Source organism: Gossypium raimondii, chromosome 1 (assembly GCF_025698545.1).
Source record: "Gossypium raimondii isolate GPD5lz chromosome 1, ASM2569854v1, whole genome shotgun sequence".
Classification (NCBI taxonomy): Eukaryota; Viridiplantae; Streptophyta; class Magnoliopsida; order Malvales; family Malvaceae; genus Gossypium; species Gossypium raimondii.
Window position 1 is genome coordinate 45,654,464 of NC_068565.1, and position 21,231 is coordinate 45,675,694.

At 34.2% G+C, this 21,231-nt stretch overlaps 1 pseudogene; it reads left to right on the plus strand.

Moving 5' to 3' along the window:
• Window positions 1–2,509: 2,509 nt before the first annotated feature.
• On the plus strand, window positions 2,510–4,148 carry LOC105787075 (heparanase-like protein 2; annotated as a pseudogene).
• Window positions 4,149–21,231: the final 17,083 nt, after the last annotated feature.

Genomic DNA, 21,231 nt, shown 5'->3' on the forward strand with positions numbered 1-21,231 from the left:
CGAAGACGACTACCTCGACCGTCCACGGCGATCTGGGCACCACTAAAGGTTGTTTCTTTCCTCTTTACTTTATTTTATTCGTTTGTAAAAAATAATAATAAATATAACAGTAGAAAAAAATAAATAAAAATTGTAAGTATCAACCTTTTTGATTGATTTTGCTCTCCGTATTGAACTGTCGGTTTCGCTGTGGAAATAATAGCTTTTTTTATTAATTTTCGAATCTGTTTTACAATATATCAATGGCTTTTTTATAGCCAAAATATCAACAACATAAAGAAACAAATCTTTTTGATTTATTTGATTTGCAAATCTTTGATTTCCTTGCCATATACTGTTTCTTGCTTTTCTTGCCGTGCAGGTACGGGCTAGGTGGCTGCGGCGCAAACATTCACCCTAGAAACCCTAGGGTTTCCTGAATCTGTTTTGGGCCACTGTTCTTGTATTTTGGGCCACTGTTCTTGTATTTTGGGCCTCTGCATTTTGGGTTTGGGTTTTGGGCCCATTTTATTGTAAAATGACTGTTGTATTTGGACTGTTTTATTTGCTTCATGTAGGCTGGGTAAATTGGGCCAATTACAATATCGATTTAATCTTGATTTTAAGAATTGGCACTTTAGTATTGAAACTTAGGCATATAATTGTAAGGGGGCCCTTTGCCAATGTTTGGTTAGCAACTTATCATCATTTGACTAACGAATATGACCAGTACCATGAAGTTGCCATCAAGATGCTGGATCTCGTTAAGTCGAATGATATGAAGACTTTGCTAGATAAGATTGATGATTTATATTACAAGTGCCAATGTGTGATTAATATTTATTCTTTTCAGGAAATTTCTATTATATGTGGAAATGTGGGTGTTGCAGCTAATATAGATTATTTTGCTTTCAAGACAAAAGTTGATTATCTTTTTATGAAATGAGTTTTGTTTTCTTTGCCTGCAAATATGTATTGTTATGAAAATTTATGAGGGATCCGTTGGTGAGCTTTCGTTGCATTCCATTTTGCAGGGATGTACTAAATAGATGGAAGATTATGTAATTTTTTTTCTTGTTAATGCTTAAGATAGCAACAGAGTAATTAATTTACATTTGATATGTCTACATGTATGGGACCAATTTGGTGCAAGGGATTTTGGAATTGCACTCGAAAGGGATTTTGGTTCTTAACCTTAAACCTCTTAAACTTTCTTCTCAATGAAGCTGACTAAGTTGTTCTAGGGGATATTGGTATTCCATATCTACTATTAGGAATTTGATTGCCTAGCTCAGATATGGCACACAGGCTTGGAACCCCCAATTACATGGCTCCTGAATAGTGGTAACCAGAAATAATTTTTTAAAATTATAAATAAAGTGATATAGTATGTAAAATTTGAAGACTAAATTTGTTATTATACTGTTTTTTTAACTACCACATCAGCTTGTCATTTGTGAATTTAACGAGAGTGATCAAAGTGACCGAACTATGTAATGTAGGTGCTTAAATTGTTAACTTTTTTATTTTGGGTGCCTAAAATGAAAATTTTTTATAGTTAGGTAACTATCTGTATAGTTTACTCTTTAAATAGTTAATAAAAAACATAATCTATGTATAACACCTTCAGTAGTATTAAATGACTTATAGCGTTAATACACTTTTTGAGCCTAAATTTAACAATTGTTATTACATTTGCATCTTAACATTTTTTGTTCAAGCTTCACCAATATTTTCTTAAAACCCTAAAGATTAGATCCCATGTAAGAAAAATTGTCAAGTTTAAGGTCTGACTTGGGCCCAAAAAAAAAGTTCAAACCCTAATATGGGAGTAATTGCCAAGTTAAGACCCTAAATAGTGATTTGACCAATAATTTATGTTGTAGAAGTCTTATTAACCAAAGTTGGAATAATATTTGGTACACTATCACTAGAGTTTTTTGTAACCTCCCCAACTCGATCTAGATGTTAAGCCCAAATTAAAAAAGATTACATTAGCCACTGAAATGGCCTAGAAGAGTTATCGAAACTTATAAAATGGTCATATTAAACACCTTTTTTATTATTTTATTATAGTAGAAAACTTAGTCTTTTTTTAGAAAAATTCACGAGTTATCAAAAACCGATTTAGTTTAAATTTCCTATGTAACGATGACTACTTTTAAGAAAACTTAGTTAATTTTCCATTTACTTATTACTCACAATTTAATTACAATCTAGTGGCGAAAAAGTAATATTCATCTTAGTTAGAATTTAATAAAAATCAGATTTTATGCATAAATATTTAAAACCAAAATTTAATATCTTAGAATTAAATTAAGTGTCATGCATACTATTTAGACTCAAAACCTAAGTCTCATGCCACTAATTGAAAAAAAAAAGCAATATAGTCTCTAAATAACAAAAATATCAAATAATAAATATAAATATTTTAATAAAAGAAAAGTCGAGCCAAGTTCCTCCAAATGTCATGTCCACATCTTAACCTAGCGGGTTATCTATAGAGATGGAAATAAAAAGGGAGTGAGTTATGAAGCTCAATGTGAGTTTCATCACAAGAAAATTAATGCAAACGATTAAGTATATTGGATCATGACACATAGACTAACTCATAATAGCAATTTCAGAATATCAATATATCAGATCACTCAACAATACATATATATGTCATCTTAGAAATATCAGTATTCACATAATGCTCGGGATCTCATGAGTTATACAATTTCCAAAGGATATAAAATTGACTCTTATGAATTAGGTATTTGGTTAATATCAATATTTGATTAACATCAATATTTTTATGTTTTTAGATTAGTTTATATATGATTGACTTTCATCATATGCTATATTTTTTTTCCATTCTTTTAGGAAATGAATTGTGTGGAGTAGGAGTTAGTGCTAGGATTGAAGCTAAACAATATGCAAAAGATATGGTAAGACTTAAAAATCTTGTAAAAGAGATGTATCCAAATCCAAAAACTCAACCTAAGGTTTTTGGCCCAGGAGGTTTCTATGACAAGAAATGGTTTGATACTTTTTTGGATGCTTCAGGACATGATGTTATTGATGGAGTTACACATCATATTTATAATCTTGGACCCGGTATCTATCTATATATCAATTAAAATATTATTATTATTATTTATTGTTGTTCCATGATTTGTTTAATATTATTGATGATTAATGCAAGTAATAACCCAGTTGTGGTTCGTCGTGTCCAAGATCCATTTTTCTTGACTCAAATTGCTTAAACATTTAAAGATGTTTCAAATGCTATTGAAAAATTTGCACCATGGTCTGTTGCATGGGTTAGTGAATCGGGTGGAGCTTATAACACTGGTGGCCAATTAGTGTCGTATACATTTGCATTTGGCTTTTGGTAAGTGTTTTTCAAATCTTTTATAAGTTGATTATTTTAAAGGCCCTATTAAAATCTAATGATTAACTTATGACTCCAACAGGTACTTGGACCAATTGGGAATGAAATCAGTTTATAACCATAAAGTTCATTGCAGACAAGCTTTGATCGGGGGCAATTATGCTCTTCTTAATACTACCACATTTGTTCCCAATCCAGATTATTACGGGTATCTTTCATAAATTTTCCATCGTATTTGTTGTTAATTTCATTTGTTTTAATTTCATTTGTTAAAATATCTTTTGCAGTGCACTTTTGTGGCATAGAGTTATGGGGAGTAAAGTTCTTTCCGTCACGCATAAGGGTTCTCCATATTTGCGTGTATAGTCTCATTGTGCCAAAAAGGAGGTAATTTTTATTATTTTGGTTGACTCAATTAATTTTAATTTAATTTTTTATTTATTAAATTTTTGCTTGGTTGCAGCTTGTGGTTTCTTTTGTTTTCATCAACTTATTGAAAAATACCTCATTTGAAATTGATCTTTTCCATGATCTAAATTTAAATGGTGGAAGTCCAAATTTTGAATTTAAAGGATATAAAAAGCGAGAAGAGTATCATTTGACTCCAAAAGATGGGAACATCTTAAGCAGTATTGTATTGTTGAATGAAACACCACTAGAACTTTCAGACTCTTTGGAGATACCAGAGTTGAAGCCAAAGCTTGTGGATGGTTTGAAACCCATTAGCATCGCTGCTCATTCAATCGCATTTGTAACCATAAGAGATTTCAATGCACCAGCATGTTCTTAAGATTTTATTTCTTTTAGGGTCAAAATTTATTGATTTTATTTATTAGGCAAATTTAGGATTTTTGATTTTTGAGTTACAAGATTTATTAATGTTGTTCATTAGGTCAATTTAGGTTATCATATTGTTTTTTTAATTTTTAATTTGTTCCTTCTTATTAAAATAAATTATTCTTTTTTTGTTATTTTACTATTCGTTTCTGTTTATTTTTTAATTTAATATAGAATTATGTTTATGAACAATTTGTCTTTACATTGCCTTTTTTACAATTTAAAAAAAAAAACAGTAAATGAAAACATATTTTACTCTTGAATAAATAAAGATTTTCTGAAGATTTTACAATACATTAATGTTGGAACATACATGTATGATGGCCTGCTACCTCGAAACTCATTCATATTTCTCTATGTGTGTTACTGACTTGCCATCAAAATAAGTTACTACAGGTAGACGAAGAAAACAGTCATTTATGAGTTGGGCAAAATTTGTACCAGTCCCTTAAAAATTTAGTAATATTTGAGCTATGACTGTAAACAAAGAATTATTTTGTGGCTTCATTCCTACAACTCTGAAATGGCCCAATTGGACCCTAGCAGAGAAGTGGTCCAATATTTATCATTTGCAGGTAATGGGACATGAAAATTCTGTATAATTTTATGTTACAATAAATTTGTACATGTCAACAAGAAAAAAGTCAACAGACACCATTGTTTTTTCGTAAGCAAAAATAAGAAATTAGGATGAAAAGAGATTTAAAATGTTAAAGGGATAATATAACGTGAAATTATAATTTCATATAATCCTCTTTTAATAAAATATATGTTTCAAATAACGTAAAATAAATATATTTCATTGAAGTTGCTTTAATAGTTTATGCATTCAAATTAATATATATGATTTTGAAAGGAGCTTTCATTGTAGTTGATTATGGTATTAAACAAAACATTATTGGAAGCAAATCATAATTTTAAGATGATGGCTTTCCTATTCCATCTTTGCTTTCAATTTGGTTGCTAATTAATTAATAATTGGTTGCATATCTAAAGTTTGTATCACTTTCATTCAAGTTCATCATTACATAAAACAATACATTATAGACTTACCGTGACTAGTTTTTCAACCTCATCTTTGCTTTCAATTTGGTTGCTAATTGATTAGTGAAATGTTTACATCATTAGCATCGCTGCTCATTCAATCGCATTCGTAACCATAAGAGATTTCAATGCACCTGCATTTTCTTAGGATTCTATTTCTTTTAGGGGCAGAATTGTTATGAAATTTTATGAGGATTTCGTTGGTGAGCTTTCGTTGCCTTTCGTTTTGAAGGGATGTACTAAATAGATGGAAGATTCTGTAATTTTTTTTCTTGTTAATGCTTAAGATAGCAACTGAATAATTAATTTACATTTGATATGTCTAACGTCTACATGTATGGGACCAATTTGGTGCGCCAGGGATTTTGGAATTGCACTCGAAAGGGATTTTGGTTCTTAACCTTAAACCTTTTAAACTTTCTTCTTAATGAAGCTAAGTTGTTCTAGGGGATATTGGTATTCCATATCTACTATTAGGAATTTGATTGCCTAGCTCAGATATGGCACACAGGCTTGGAACCCCAATTACATGGCTTCAGAATAGTGGTAATCAGAAATAATTTTTTAAAATTATAAATAAATTGATATAATATATGTAGAATTTGAAGACTAAATTTGTTATTATACTGTTTTTTTAACTACCACATCAGCTTGTCGTTTGTGAATTTAACGGGAGTGATCAAAATGACCGAACTATATAATGTAGGTGCTTAAATTATTAACTTTTTTATTTTGGGTGCCTAAAATGAAAAATTTTTTATAATTAGGTAACTATCTTTAAATAGTTAATAAAAAACATAATCTATGTATAACACCTTCAGTAGTATTAAATGACTTATAGTGTTAATACACTTTTTGAGCCTAAATTTAACAATTGTTATTACATTTGCGTCTTAACATTTTTTGTTCAAGCTTCACTAATATTTTCTTAAAACCCTAAAGATTAGATCCCATGTTAGAACAACTGTCAAGTTTAAGGTGTGACTTGGGCCAAAAAAAGAGTTTAAACCCCAATATGGGAGTAATTGCCAAGTTAAGGCCCTAAATAGTGATTTGACCAATCATTTATGTTGTAGAAGTCTTATTAACCAAAGTTGGAATAATATTTGGTACACTATCATTAGAGTTTTTTGTAACCTCCCCAACTCGATCTAGATGTTAAGCCCAAATTAGGAAGATTACATTAGCCACCGAAATGACCTAGCGGGGTTATTGAAACTTATAAAACGGTCATATTAAACACCTTTTTTATTATTTTATTATAGTAGAAAACTTAGCCTTTTTTCAGAAAAGTTTATGAGTTATCAAAAATCGATTTAGTTTAACTTTCCTATGTAACGATGACTACTTTTAAGAAAACTTAGTTAATTTTCCATTTACTTATTACTCGCAATTTAATTACAATCTAGCGGTGAAAAAGTAATATTCATCTTAGTTAGAATTTAATGAAAATCAGATTTTATGCATAAATAATTAAAAACCAAATTTTAATATCCTAGAATTAAACTAAGTGTCATGCATGCTATTTAAACTTAAAACCTAAGTCCCATGCCACTAATTGAAAAAAGAAAAAAAGAAGCAATACAGTCTCTGAATAACAAAAATATCAAATAATAAATATAAATATTTTAATAAAAGAAAAACCGAGCTGAGTCCCTCTAGATGCCATGTCCACATCCTAACCTAGCAGGTTATTTGTAGAGATGGAAATAAAAAGGGAGTGATTTATGAAGCTCAATGTGAGTTTCATCACAAGAAAATCTATACAATTGGTTAAGTATATTGGATCACGACACATAGACTAACTCATAATAGCAATTTCAGAATATCAGTATTTCAAATCACTCAACAATACATATATATATCATCTCAGAAATCTCAGTATTGTATGCACATGCTTCATGAATGTAATACAATTTTCATTTAATAAAAAAATCCTACCCCATTGCTACACACCATAATAAGAGTTCCCTAGAACTCGTTCATACCTACACACCAAGTTGTGGATAAACCACAAAAATTGTAGGTTAATACGCTGACAAATGGTTGTGAATGCGCAACTTATTTGCAAATGAAAGCTGCCAGAATGTGGGTGGATGAACCACTAGTGTTGCAGGTTAGTATGCTGCCAGATGGTTGTGAATGCACAATGTATTTGTAGATAAAAGCTGTCAGAAAATGGGTGGATGAACCACCAGTGTTGTAGGTTAATATACAGTCAGATGGTTGTGAATGCACAACATATTTGCAGATAAAAGCTGTCAAAAAATCTGTGGATGAACTACTAGAGTTGCATATTATTAAACTGCTAGAACTTCCTCCTTTCAAAGCGTCGCACCCCATGCAATGCAATATGACATGCTTATAACATATCAATACAATAGCAAATATTATGTTTATAACATATCATTATGGTAGCAATGGATATGCTTTTAACTTAATCAAAACAGTAGCAAAGACATGCTTATCATAAGTTTGGTTTAACGGTATCATTGAGCATGATAAACACACATTCATAAATATAGATGAAAATGGCATGTAATATTATCATGCGTATACAGTAATAATTTATTAGAAATACATATGCAAATGACATATATATTTTTCACATGTCATGCATATATAATAATAATTTAGTCAATCAAAACATGGATTCTAACATTCTCCATATTATCAAGGGCTAAATTGAATGAAATAAAATACTAAACACAGTTCAGGAAATATCCAAGGAGTAAACTACACATAACTTAAATTTTTGGGCAAAACTGTAAAACAAGGAGCACGCGACCGTATGGCCAGCTCGTGTAATAGACTATGGTTGTGTGGCAATTGCAAAAATTTACCTACAAGGGAGACACAACCGTGTGGCAGGCCATGTGAGATTCGAACTATCCTAAGGTTCCAAAGGTACATGATCATGTGATAGACCTCGTGGTCCACCTGTGTGGCACTTATCCTAGGCACGTTTGTCCCGATTAGCTTGTAAAAGAACACACACCTTTCAATAGAAGCCCGAGCGACGTCCCTCACGATCAAATCTGATCTGATACACCTAAAATGGGTCCTTCAAACAATATTTATACACGAGTTAACGTTGGGTATCAAGATTCAATCAAGATTAATGAAAGATTTTGGCAAGAATCGCAAAAGATCATAATCGAATTAAAAGATTTAACGAGGTTCGGTATTATGTCAAATATACGAGTTCTACAAATTGAACCGAATGTACTTATTGAACCTTTGATGAAAAGAAACATATGCTATCAATGGTGAAATAGACAAACGGTAGGAAAAACGAGTTGAATGGGGATTGATTTGATTCGGTAAGCAAAAATATTCAAAAGCAAAAAGGATGTAAAATTTTATGTAAAAGAGAGAAAATAAAAGAAATAAGAGAAGAAATAAAAAAAGATGGAAAGAAGTCTTGTTAGGATTTGAAAAGGGGAAAATCTAATTCAATTGGAAAAAGAATGGTTAAATAGTTTAGGGTTTGGAAACCTTAGGGCGGCGAGGGTAATTATCCCAAAGTTTTGAGTCGAAAATAAAACTAAATGGATTTAGGGATAGAGTGGCTCAAACCTAAATCACTAAAGGGGAGAGACTAATGCTTAACCGCTATCCATTTCTTTTTAGTTTTTATTCCCAACAATATATGTTTTAATGTGGTTTTTATCATGGTTTCCTGAAAATAAAATGAAAAGAAAATAAAGAGAGTAAAGCTTGAACCTAAGATCTCTGGGAAGGCACTAACTAATTAACCATCAAGCCAATTTAATTTCTTAATTAATTATTTCAATTAGCCCCCTAAATTTTTGGGCGTGACATTTTTAAACTCCACAAGGAGAGTCAAGGAATTAGCAAGTGTCCTATAAGGGTATAGTGAAATATAAAAAAAATATATTTTTTAAAAAATAGATATATGAAAATTTTTAATGTTGATTGTGGAATAAAAAAAATACACAGCTAATCTACCAAATACTAATCTTGATTGAAACAATAGTTAGAACTCTTAGGTACCTTAGATGACATGTGTTCAAACATTATAATCCTTTCAAAACATTTAATTTTATATTAATTATTAGACTTTTAGAAACAATTTAGTACTTATTATTTCCTTTCCATACTCAATTGTAATATCTATCTATCAAAGTTTAAAGTCTAAATTAACTAGTAAATGTGGTTAATCAAAATATCCTTTTAAAACATTTAAATTTAAATTACATACTAAACTCTTTGAAGCAATTTAGTACTTATTCTTTCCCTCTTTTATCATATCCAATTGCAATATAAATATATTTTCATAATTAAATTCATATAATTTATTTATAATATAATATAATTAATTTTAGCCCATGCAATACATGAGTTGATTGTATGTGTTTAATTTAAAATATTTATTTATAATATAATATAATTAATTTTTAAATGAATTTTAAAGGAATATTTATTTAAATACAATACAATAGAAAATATATTTAATATGTATATAAATTTATTTAACAAATAGTAACATGCTTTTAACCTATTTTAAACACATTTAAAACATTTATGCAAAGTTTTATAAAAGTTAGAAAAAATAAAGTTGTTTTAAAATAGTCTTATTGAACCTTTTAAAAATATTTTAACTTTTTATAAATAATTATGTTAATATTTTTAATTTAATTTAATATTAACATCTTAAGCATATTTATTTAAAAATATTATACATGTGTTACAGGCCCTAATTGCCCAGACCCGAATTACAACAAAAAATGACCTAAACAGATCAGCCCAAGTAAAACCCCAAACCCAAACCTAAAATATTAATCCATTACAACCAAAAACCCAATAACCTAGCCTAATAACACACAAGCCCAATGCCTGTTTTCAGAAAAAAAAAAGGGGGCAGCAACCCTAACTCTAGGTACGCCGCACCTAGGGTCTTTTGACTCTTGACCTACCAGCCACCACCGCCATGGTCATGTCACCCCCTACTTGCACAGCCTTTATCTGCAAACAATAAAAGAAGTAGCACCAACAGCAAAAACAATGGCTATAAAAAGCCAAAATACAATGTAAAAAAGCTCTCTGGCTTCAAAAACACGAATATTTTTTTAAGAAATAAAAAGCAAAAACAGAGTCAAGATGATTCCTTTTTTCTTTTCGGCATAAGATTTATTTTTCTTTTTGATTTTTTTCCCTTTTTTACGCATATAAACGAAAACAATAAATAAGAGAGGAAGAAGGACTTACCGGAGACACCCCGTGACTGCACTGCCGGAGGGTGGTCCTCCGTCACCGAGCCTGAACAGAGAGAGGGTGTGGGGATCTTTCCCTTTGACCATTGGGCCATGAAGGCTCAGCCTTTATTTGGATTTTGAAGTGGGGTTTAAAAAACCCATTTTTTTGTGGCTCTGACCACCGCTTGCGGCGGAGCCACGGCGGCCGACACGGTAGCCATCGGTCGGAGCTAGGACCGGGGGAGAGGGCTTTTGAGAGAAAAACCCTCACTTTGTTTATGAAGAGCACAAAAATGAATTTTTTTCAAAAAATTTTGACTTATATAGACGGACTAAACGGCGTCGTTTTGGGCTGGCTACAGTAGCCCTAAAACGACGTCGTTTCACCCCAGGATCCGCGCGTCGACCCCACCCGACCAGGGGATCCAAGCATTTTGAGAGTTGGGTTATTTACCGTTTTAGCCCCTCCGCTTTTTCGATATTTTGCAATCAAGTTTCTTTGGTCTTTTTAAATTGCACCCCATAATTTATTGTGAATTCAGTTTGGTCCCTATTCGAACGACGCAGTTTTAGAGGAGAAGGGAAAATTGTCTCTTTAGTCCCTCAATGTTATTCGCGCGTTCAAATTAGTCCTTTTCCTTTTATTTATTTCGAATCCGCCTCAAAATTTTCGTTTTTAGTTCAATTTAGTTCATTTCTTTGTTATTTTAGCTATTCTATTATTTAATTAATTATTTTAATGTTATTATCATTATTATATTATAACATTAATCTTGTATTATTATTATTTACGTATTTATACCTTTTAAACTTCAAATTTTGTTATATATATACATGCATACATTTTATAATATACGTACATTATTTTTATAATTTATATATATATACACGTATTTTATATATATTTTTATATTTTATAATTTATATACATATCTATATATATCTATATACATATTTTTAATTTTCATAAATATATATATACATGCTTATATTTTTTATATCTTATAATTTATATATATATGTACATATATATATCTTTTACATTTTATAATTTTATTCATTTTCTTTATTTACTTATTTATTTACGTTTTCTTTATTATTTTAAAAGAATGTTTTACTTTTATTTGCTTATATACTTGTTATTTTGTATGCTATTGATTTGTCCTTTTATTTATCTTATTTCCATTGCTATTGCTCGTATTATTTTTACACCATCGTATTCATTATTGTTTTTTTATGCATATCAACAATGTAATTTGTTTTCTCATTCTTTTTATTACGACATCGTGTTTCATTTTACTCGATATATCAAAATTTGTTTTAAATAAATAACATTTCGTATTTTGAGATTCAGAAAAGTCGTACCCTAACTTACGGGGTTTCGATTTTCTCGATAAATCTAAATGCACGAATCTTTTCAAACATATATTTTAAACGATCTCGAGAATTAGCAAAGGATCATGTTCTAACTTACGGGGCACGATCCCTTTTCTAAAACTCAAGACAATCGAATATTTTTTAAATAAATGAAATTTTGGCATTTATTCTTAAATCGAGAATTTAAAGATATTGTGTCCTAACTTACGAGACATAATTCTTTTTCTTGATTAACGTGAAAATATGCCTCTGTCTCAAAACTTTCATTATTTAGACAAAGGATCGTATTTTTAAAACTCTTCAAAGTTTTCAATCTTCGACGCTAAGACACTAATTAATCAACTAGGTACCAATTTTGGGCGTTACGAGGGTGCTAGCCCTTTCTCATACGTAACCGACTCCCGAACCTATTTTCTAAATTTCGTGGACCAAAATCGTTATTTTGATAAAATCAAGTCATTTATTAAGAACAACAATTTTATGAGGTGACTCGATCACACCTTATAAAAAAGATTGGTGGGGACTCCCATACTCGTTTTTGTTTTCAAAATCCAAGTCGATCTCGTTTTGCAAAAAATTGGTATCAACAGCTTGGCGACTCCGCTGGGGACTTAATAAGAGAGTTAAGCCACGAGTTGATTAATTTTTGTCTTTTTGTCGAAAATTTAAATTTGGTTTGAATATGCAATCCTTTCACTGCATTTCGTCTTATTTCAATTTTTATCATTGTGATTCATAATTGCTGTGTTGGTTTAAGTTTGATATACTGCTGCATTGCATAGCATGATCGGTTGATCTTACCCTTTTAAGTGGGTGTGAGAAACTATTCTTTCGTGAGGTTTTCACCTCCGTATAGGATAGGAGATCGCTTCTAGGATACATCTGTACCTATGCCTTCGTGAGATTTTCATCTCAACCTTGGTAGAACTACACCCTAACCTTATTAGATACCCGAATATGTGTTTTATTACTTCTGGATTGTCTTGGATTGTATGTTTATACCTGATACTAACTTTCTGTGTTTTTCTTTGAATGCATGACATTTCAACTACATGGCATTTCATCATAAAAGGCGTTTGTTCATATTCAGTTACTATATAGAAAGCTTATCATGGAAAAAGGGTTTCTTGAGAAGGTGGAAGATAATGCGGCTATCCGAACTTGGTCAGAAACGACACAGCATGAGAAATGTGATAGTTTGGCTAAGGGATATGTATCAGAATTGTGAGATTTTACCCGTATTAGTGTAACTCAGAACAGTTTGCAAGAGTTGAAAGAAATTTGAGGTCAGTGGAATGATGAGGTTAGGCAGCTATTCTATTTTAATTACAGGGATTTACCGCATCTGCTAGATATGAAGATAGACAAGCATCTATTTCTGGCTCTCGTACAGTTTCAAAATCCTGCCTACAGTTGTTTCACATTTGGGAAGGTCGATTTAGTGCCTACGATAGAAGAATACATGACTTTACTTCGGTGTTTGAAGATTCAAGTTGATAAAGCTTACTCGAGAGCTAAAAATGTACAAACCTTTTTAAAGAAATTGATGAACATAACCAGGATGAATGAGCAGTGGGTTGCAGCCCGTATCAAGCAAAAAGGGGATAGTAAATGCATTCCCTGGAAGAATCTAAAAGATATAATTCTAGCACACCCAAATACGAAGAAGAGGGTAGATGTCATTGCTTTGGTTATATACGACTTAGTTGTCTTCCCCAAGACTTTGAAACACGTGGATAAGGCAGTCACTGATTGTTTGATCAGTTTGACAGGGGGTTACACCAGTCCCAGCAATTTTGGTAGAGACATTCAGGTCGCTAAATGTCTTCCGGATAGCGGGTGAAGGTAGATTCATCGGATGTGCATAGCTTTTACTTGCATGGTTCTACAGTCACTTCTAGAAGGTCGATCAGGTCTCGTATCGGGTCTTCTTTGAAAATTACTCGTCATTGAAAGAGATAGTAGTTACACCGAGGAGAGATGACATCTCGGAAGAGAAGTGGATGGCAATTCTTCAGAATCTACGTGAAGAGGACGTTTAATGGAGAGCCCCGTGGTTGCTTCTGGATGAGATTTTGTATCGATGTGGTGATTTTGACTGGGTTTTTCTGCTTGAAATTTAGGGAGCTGTTGGTTATGCCCTGCTGCAAGTGCTTAAGTAGTATAGGTCAAGGCAATTTATACCCATAACTCATGGACTAGCCGAGTGTGAATTCTCATATAAAGGTGACGGTTACAAAAAGAAGATTCAGGAAATGTCCAATGCATGGAACCAAACTCGTTAGATGAAGAGATTAGCCGTGGGTCCAATGACAACTCCTGAGTATAATAACTGGTGGGTTAGAAGAATCAATGATAACATCCCTAAGCCAAGTCACGAAAATAGTCGGTTGGAAGAGAAACATTTACGAGTCATCCCTTCTGAATTAGAAATCATAAAGCAAGATTTTGAAAGGAGAAATGCAAAATTAGAAAAGAAGATAGAACAAATAGAAGAATAAAATATGAACTTGAGATTAGACGCGGATGTTAAGAAACTCGAGGCAGAAAGATTAAGAAAAGGAAAAACTAAGGCCGAAGAAGATTTAGATAGCTTGAAGACAGATTATAAGAAGCTTCGTCTATCGATGAGAACTGTCAGGTTGGGAAAAACTTCGGAATAGGGGCGTGAAGAGATTCAAGAAGGAAATAACTAAGCCGATAGCTGGGAAAGGAAGTTCCGAGAGGTCCAAACACGAAATGAGGCTCTAGAAAAGAGTTTGTCAGAGAACCAGAAATAAAAAAGGCGAACTAGATAATAGAGTGACTAAGTTAGAAGGATCTCTCCATCGGCATCGAAATTAGAATTCTATGATGGAATTGAGAGCAAGCTTAGGTAAAATTGAGGAAATGAAAGAAAGAATAGGAGAGTTAGAAATGGCATTGTAAAATTGTGAGATTCGGATCGAGTATCTGGAAGCTAACGAAGATCGTCAGAAGGAGCAGCTTCACTACTTTTAGAACCAAGTTAGAAATAGAGACCATATTATTGGAGAAACCGTGGTTCAAATTCGAGAGGTAGCTAATCACCTGCATAATTTGAAAGTGCAAGCTGATGCACTGAACGTGAAGTATAAGTTGGAATTAAATCGGGGACAAAAATTAGCCTCGTTACTTAGGAAGATTAGAGTTCTGAGCATTAGGGAAAAGCCTTATCTGTAATCCATCTTATGTAAAGAAATTTGTTTTCTAATAAAGTTTTCAAAATGAAATTGAATTAGAATCGACGCCTTTTGCATTCATTTCATGCATTTCATCGCATCACATGCATTAACAACCATTAAAAGACCCTAATTAAATAAAATTATTTCAGTTAATTTGGAAAACCAACACCCTTACGATACTCGGGCAAAATCAAAAAACATGGATCAAAGATTGGAAAGGCTTGAACAACTCCAAAAGGAGATGCAAGACCAAATGAAGGAGCGGCTAGAAAAGATTCAACAAGATATGATGGAAAAATGCTAGAGTCCTAAAGAAACATGGTGGCTCAGTTAACACAACTGTTGGCTGGGGGAAACAACAAAGGAAAGGACCCCATGGTTAATGCTGAAGAAGGAGATAATGATGGACCCCTCTTCCCTCCAGGCTTTACTCCTCTACGTGTATAGCCCCAAGCTGATGTACACCCACGCAGGTCCTCTGTCACAATCAGGCCTCAGCAATTTCAAGCTGGTACCTCAATGCCAATGAACTTCTAAACCGGACTGGGCTCTTATCCCGGAGAGACCCCTACCAATCCCATCATACTCAATTTCGACGAAGTGGCTAAGAAGGGGAAAACAAATGAAGAATTGCCAAACCAGCTGGAGGAAATATGTAAGTGGCTCGAAGAAAAATTCAGGGCTGTGGAAAGTAGTGAGAATTACCAGGGGATTGATGCTAAAGATTTGAGTTTGTTCCCGCATTTGGTACTCCCCCATAAGTTTAAAATGCCAGAATTTGAGAAATACAATGGGACCAGTTGCCCTGAAGGTCATATTACCATGTTTTGTAGACGTATGACTGGATACGTTAACAACGACCAACTGCTTATACATTTCTTTCAAGATAGCCTCACAGGGGCAGCATCTAAGTGGTACAATCAATTAAGTCATACCAAGATTAGTTCATGGAGGGACTTAACGCAAGCATTTATGAAGCAATACAGTAATGTAGCCAATATGGTCCCTAATAGAATCACCTTGCAAAATATGGAAAAGAAGCCTAATGAAAGTTTTAGGCAATACGTGCAAAAGTGGAGAGAAGTTGTCGTTCATGTCCAACCACTGCTCTTGAAAAGAGAGATGACAATACTCTTCATTAACACACTGAAGGCACCATTTATCACACATATGTAGGGAGGTGCCACGAAAATATTCTCTGACATAGTTATGAATGGAGAAATGATTGAAAATGCCATAAGAAGTGGGATGATCGATGCTAGAGAAAGTAACCGAAGGTCGACTGTGAAGAAAAAGGAGAATGAGGTGAACAACATGACTACCTATAACAAGGGTTACTCGAAATTGATCATGGTGAACCAACCAAGAAAGGTGGCTACTGATCAACAAGGTCCATCAAGACAGGAATCTAGCACAAGACAGAACACAGAAAAGCTCCAGTTCATGCCAATTCCAATGTAGTATAGGGAGTTGTATCAAAGTTTGTTTGACGCACACGTTGTTTCCCCTTTTTACTTAAAGCCCCAACAACCTCCGTACCCTAAATGGTACAACGCGAATGCACACTACAGCTATCATATGAGAATTACGAGGCATTCAATAGAAAATTACACAGCCTTCAAAAAGTTGGTTGAAAGGCTGATCAGCATGGGTGTTGTCAAGTTCGACGATTCGCCCAGTGTGGAAAATCCATTACCTAACCTTGCTGATAAGGGGGTAAACATGATAAGTGGAAATATGGGGAGAAAAATCAAGGCAGATATTGCAGAAGTATGAACTCCTTTGAAATGGGTTTGGAAGAAAATGGTAGAAAAGGGGTTAATCAATTCGAATTTAGAAGGGAGATGTTGGGAGATAAGAAATTATTGTGGGTTCCATCACGAAGAAGGGCATGAGATTCAGGAGTGCACAAAATTCAAAGCCTTAGTTCAAGGCATAATGGATAAAAAGGAAGTGGAGTTCTATGAAGAAGTCGAGGAAGAAAGAAGCATATGCGCGTCGGAACCAACAGCAAGAGTTCTGAAGGTAAATTATCCTGTGGTCATCATCTCGTGACCAAAGAATAATGAGGCGGGAGTACCAGTAATGCCAAGGATAATAATTCAGAAGCCCGCAGCCTTCCCTTACAAGGATAACAAGAGAGTTTCGTGGAACTATGAGTGCAACACAACTGTCCAAGAAAGGGAAATTTTAGCCAGTACTATAAAGGAGGATCAGGGCATGGGTTCTTATACGCGTAGCGGGAAACGCTACAATTTGATAAGGCCTTCGGACGAATTGGTAAAGGGAAAGGCCATAGTGACAGAGCAAAAGAAGTGAAAAATAGCCGAGCCTGTGTTACCTATCACTGAGCTAGTAAAAGAGGAAGAGGCCAAGGAATTCCTCAAATTTTTGAAGCACAATGAATATAGTGTTGTGGAGCAATTGCATAAACACCCAGCCCGCATATCTGTGTTAGCCTTGCTCTTAAGTTCTGAAGTGTATGGAAGGGCATTGATGAAAGTTCTGAATGAAACCTATGTGGCCAATGACATCTCTGTCAACAAATTAGATCGGCTAGTCAATAACATAAGCCCAGACAACTTCATCTTCTTTAATGATGACGAAATATCACCTGGAGGCAAGGGGCCACTAAAGCTTTGCATATTACCACTAGATGCAAAGGATATACCTTGCCAGGAGTTCTGATAGATAACGGATCAGCATTGAATGTATTTCCCTTATCCACGCTTAATAGGCTACCTTTGGATAGTTCACATATGAAGACATGCCAAAATATAGTTAGGGCATTCGATGGCACAGAAAGAAAGGTCATGGGGAGAATCGAGATACTCTTATTGATCGGTCTAACTATCTACGAGGTAGATTTTCTTGTAATGGATACCAAGCCCTCTTATAATTGCTTATTAAGGAGGCCATGGATACATTCAGCTGGGGCTGTACCATCATCGTTACACCAGAAATTGAAGTTGGTGTCAGAGGGTCGGCTGGTGCCAATAAATGCTGAGGAAGATATTATAGCGACTGTAGCTAATGATGCGCCTTACGTGGAAACTAATGATGAAATAGTTGAATACTCCTTTCAATCTTTGGAGTTTGTGAACGCAACTTTTATTTCTGAGAAGAGCAAAATTCCAATACCGAAAATATCCAAGACAACGAAGATGGCGTTACAACTGATGGTAGGAAAAGGGGCCTTACCCGAAAGAGGATTAGGGAGGTATCTCTAAGGAAGAATTGGGGTTCTAGTATTGAAAGAAAAACAAGATCGCTTTGGCTTAGGATATAAGTCAGACATAAAGCAAAAAAGGAAGGAACTAGAAAAAAGGTAAGAAAAAAGAAGGGCACGCCTAAGTGCGGAGGAAATTGAATGGGACCCATGATAATTCCCCACATATCCGAAACCTTTATGTCGGGAGGAATCATTCACCACAAGAGAAGTGTGCCGAGGAAAGAGGGCATCAACGCCATAAATGATGAGGCAAATAAAGAAGGGATTATGTTAGATATACGTCCCTATGAACCTGGGAGTGTTCTAAATAATTGGACTACAGAAGAAATACCTGAAGTTTTTAGAGCTTTCTCAAAGTAATATTCAAAACATACTTGATGTTTTAAGCCTAGAGACAATGAGAACTTTTTGTGAAATGGGCATATGTCTGAATATCATGACTTTAATGAAATATATCTTTGCAATTGCTTTTGAACAAGATATTCTTTTAAGATTCTTTCATTCTTTCGTACGAATAATCATTTTTGAATTCTTTCATCTTCATGGGATTTCGTCCCAAATCGTTCTTTCATTAATGCATAATCATACCATACAAACAATTATTCTTAAATTCATACACTCTTTATATATTCTTTGATACCCATAACACGTCCCCAAATATCAACGACATGAGTGACTCTGCTACGAACTTGAAAAATCTTTTTGAACGAGATATGTGTTCAGAGGGATCTCATGAATTTGAAGATAACATAAATTGTAACCTATCTCCGGACTTATTGAGGATGGTAGAGTAGGAGGAGAAACAAATCCTACATCATAAAGAGATGGTGGAGACTGTGAACATAGAGGAGGGAAAGGTGGTGAAAATCGGAACATGCATAACTGAAGAAGCAAAATGAAACTTCATTGAGTTACTTTGAGAGTACAAAGATGTCTTCGCATGGTCATACCAGGATATGCTTGGATTAAATACCGACATTATAGTACACCGTCTTCCTATAAAAAGAAGATTGTAAGACTGTCCAGTAAAAACTCCGGGGGATGAGGCCCGATATGGTACTAAAAATAAAGAAAGAGGTTCAAAAGCAATTCGATGTTGGGTTCGTACAAGTGGTCAAGCACTCAGAATGGGTAACCAATATTGTACCTGTCCCTAAGAAAGATTGGAAGGTAAGAATGTGTGTAGATTACAAAGATTTGAATAAGGCTAGCCCGAAAGATAATTTTCCCTTGCCTCACATCGACACCCTAGTGGACAACACGGCAGGGCACTCGGTATTTTCTTTTATGGACGGCTTCTCAGGATATAACCAAATTAAGATGCATCCTGAATATATGAAGAAAACCACATTCATAACCCTATGTGGGACTTTCTGTTATAAAGTAATGCCATTCGGGTTGAAAAATGCGGGAGCCACATACCAGAGAGTCATGGTGACTCTCTTCCATGATATGATGCATAAGGAAATTGAAGTATATGTTGACGATATGATTGCAAAATCCCAGACGGAAAAAGAACATGTGCAAGTCTTAAGCAAGTTTTTCTTAAGATTAAGAAAGTTCCAACTCAAACTCAATCCAGCCAAATGTATCTTTGGAGCTAGGTTAGGAAAGCTTCTGGGGTTTGTAGTCAGTGAAAAAGGGATCGAAATCGACCAAGACAAAGTCAAAGCAATTCGAGATTCATCTCCACCACGTACTCAGAAAGAAGTTAGAGGTTACTTAGGAAGACTGAATTACATTGTTCAGTTTATTTCATAGCTAACCGAGAAATGTGACCCCATATTCCATTTTCTGAAGAAACATAATCCAGGTGTGTGGAATGGAGAATGCCAGGAGGCTTTTGACAAGATAAAATAGTACTTGTCCAATGCTCTAGTGTTGGCGCCACCTAGTCTAGATAGACCACTAATCTTGTATTTAACGGTGTTTGACAACTCCATGGAATGTGCGTTAGGCCAGCATGACGAAATAGGGAGGAAGAAAAAGGCGATATACTATCTCAGTAAGAAATTTACTGACTGTGAAATGAGATACTCGCCCATTGAAAAATTATGTTGTGTTCTGGTCTGGGCGACATGGAGATTGAGGCAATACATGCTCTATCATACGACTTGGTTAATTTCAAAGTTACACCTTCTAAAGTATATGATGGAGTTGAATACGTTGAATGGGAGGATGGCTAGGTGGCAGGTCCTACTCTCCGAGTTTGATATAGTCTACGTAAATTAGAAAGCTGTCAAAGAGAGCGCGATAGCAGAATTTTTGGCCAGCAGAGCTTTAGAAGACTATGAACCTCTGAATTTTGATTTCCCGAATGAAGACTTGATGTATGTGGCAATTGCTGAAGAAGATTCTCAGGAAAATCATCATTGGAAGCTAAACTTTGACGGAGCTTCGAATGCGGTAGGTAATGGAATTGGGGCAGTCCTTGTGTCCCCTAATGGATATCATTATCCTTTTACCAGTAAATTGGATTTTGATTGCACCAATAATATAGCTGAATATGAAACTTGCATTATGGGCATTCGGGCAGCCATAGAGCAAAAAATTAAGATACTAGAGGTATACGGAGACTCTGCATTGGTAATATACCAGCTCAAAGGGGAATGGGAAATGAGAGACCCAGGGTTAATCTGCTATCAGAAATTGGTTCTGGAATTGATCGAGGAGTTTGACAGTATCACTTTTCGTTATCTCCCACGAGACGAAAATCAGATGCTTGATACTTTAGCCACTCTAGCCTCTATGATCAAAGTCAACAAATCAGAAGACATGAAGCCTATTCAAATCAGCATTTATGAGACCCCAACTCCTTGCTACAGTGTTGAAGAGGAGGAAAAAAATGACCATCCATGGTACCAAGACATACTGCGATATGTCAAGAATCGTGAGTACCCCAACCATGCGGCGGAGAATGATAAGAGGATGTTAAGGAGACTGGCCATTGATTATGTCCTA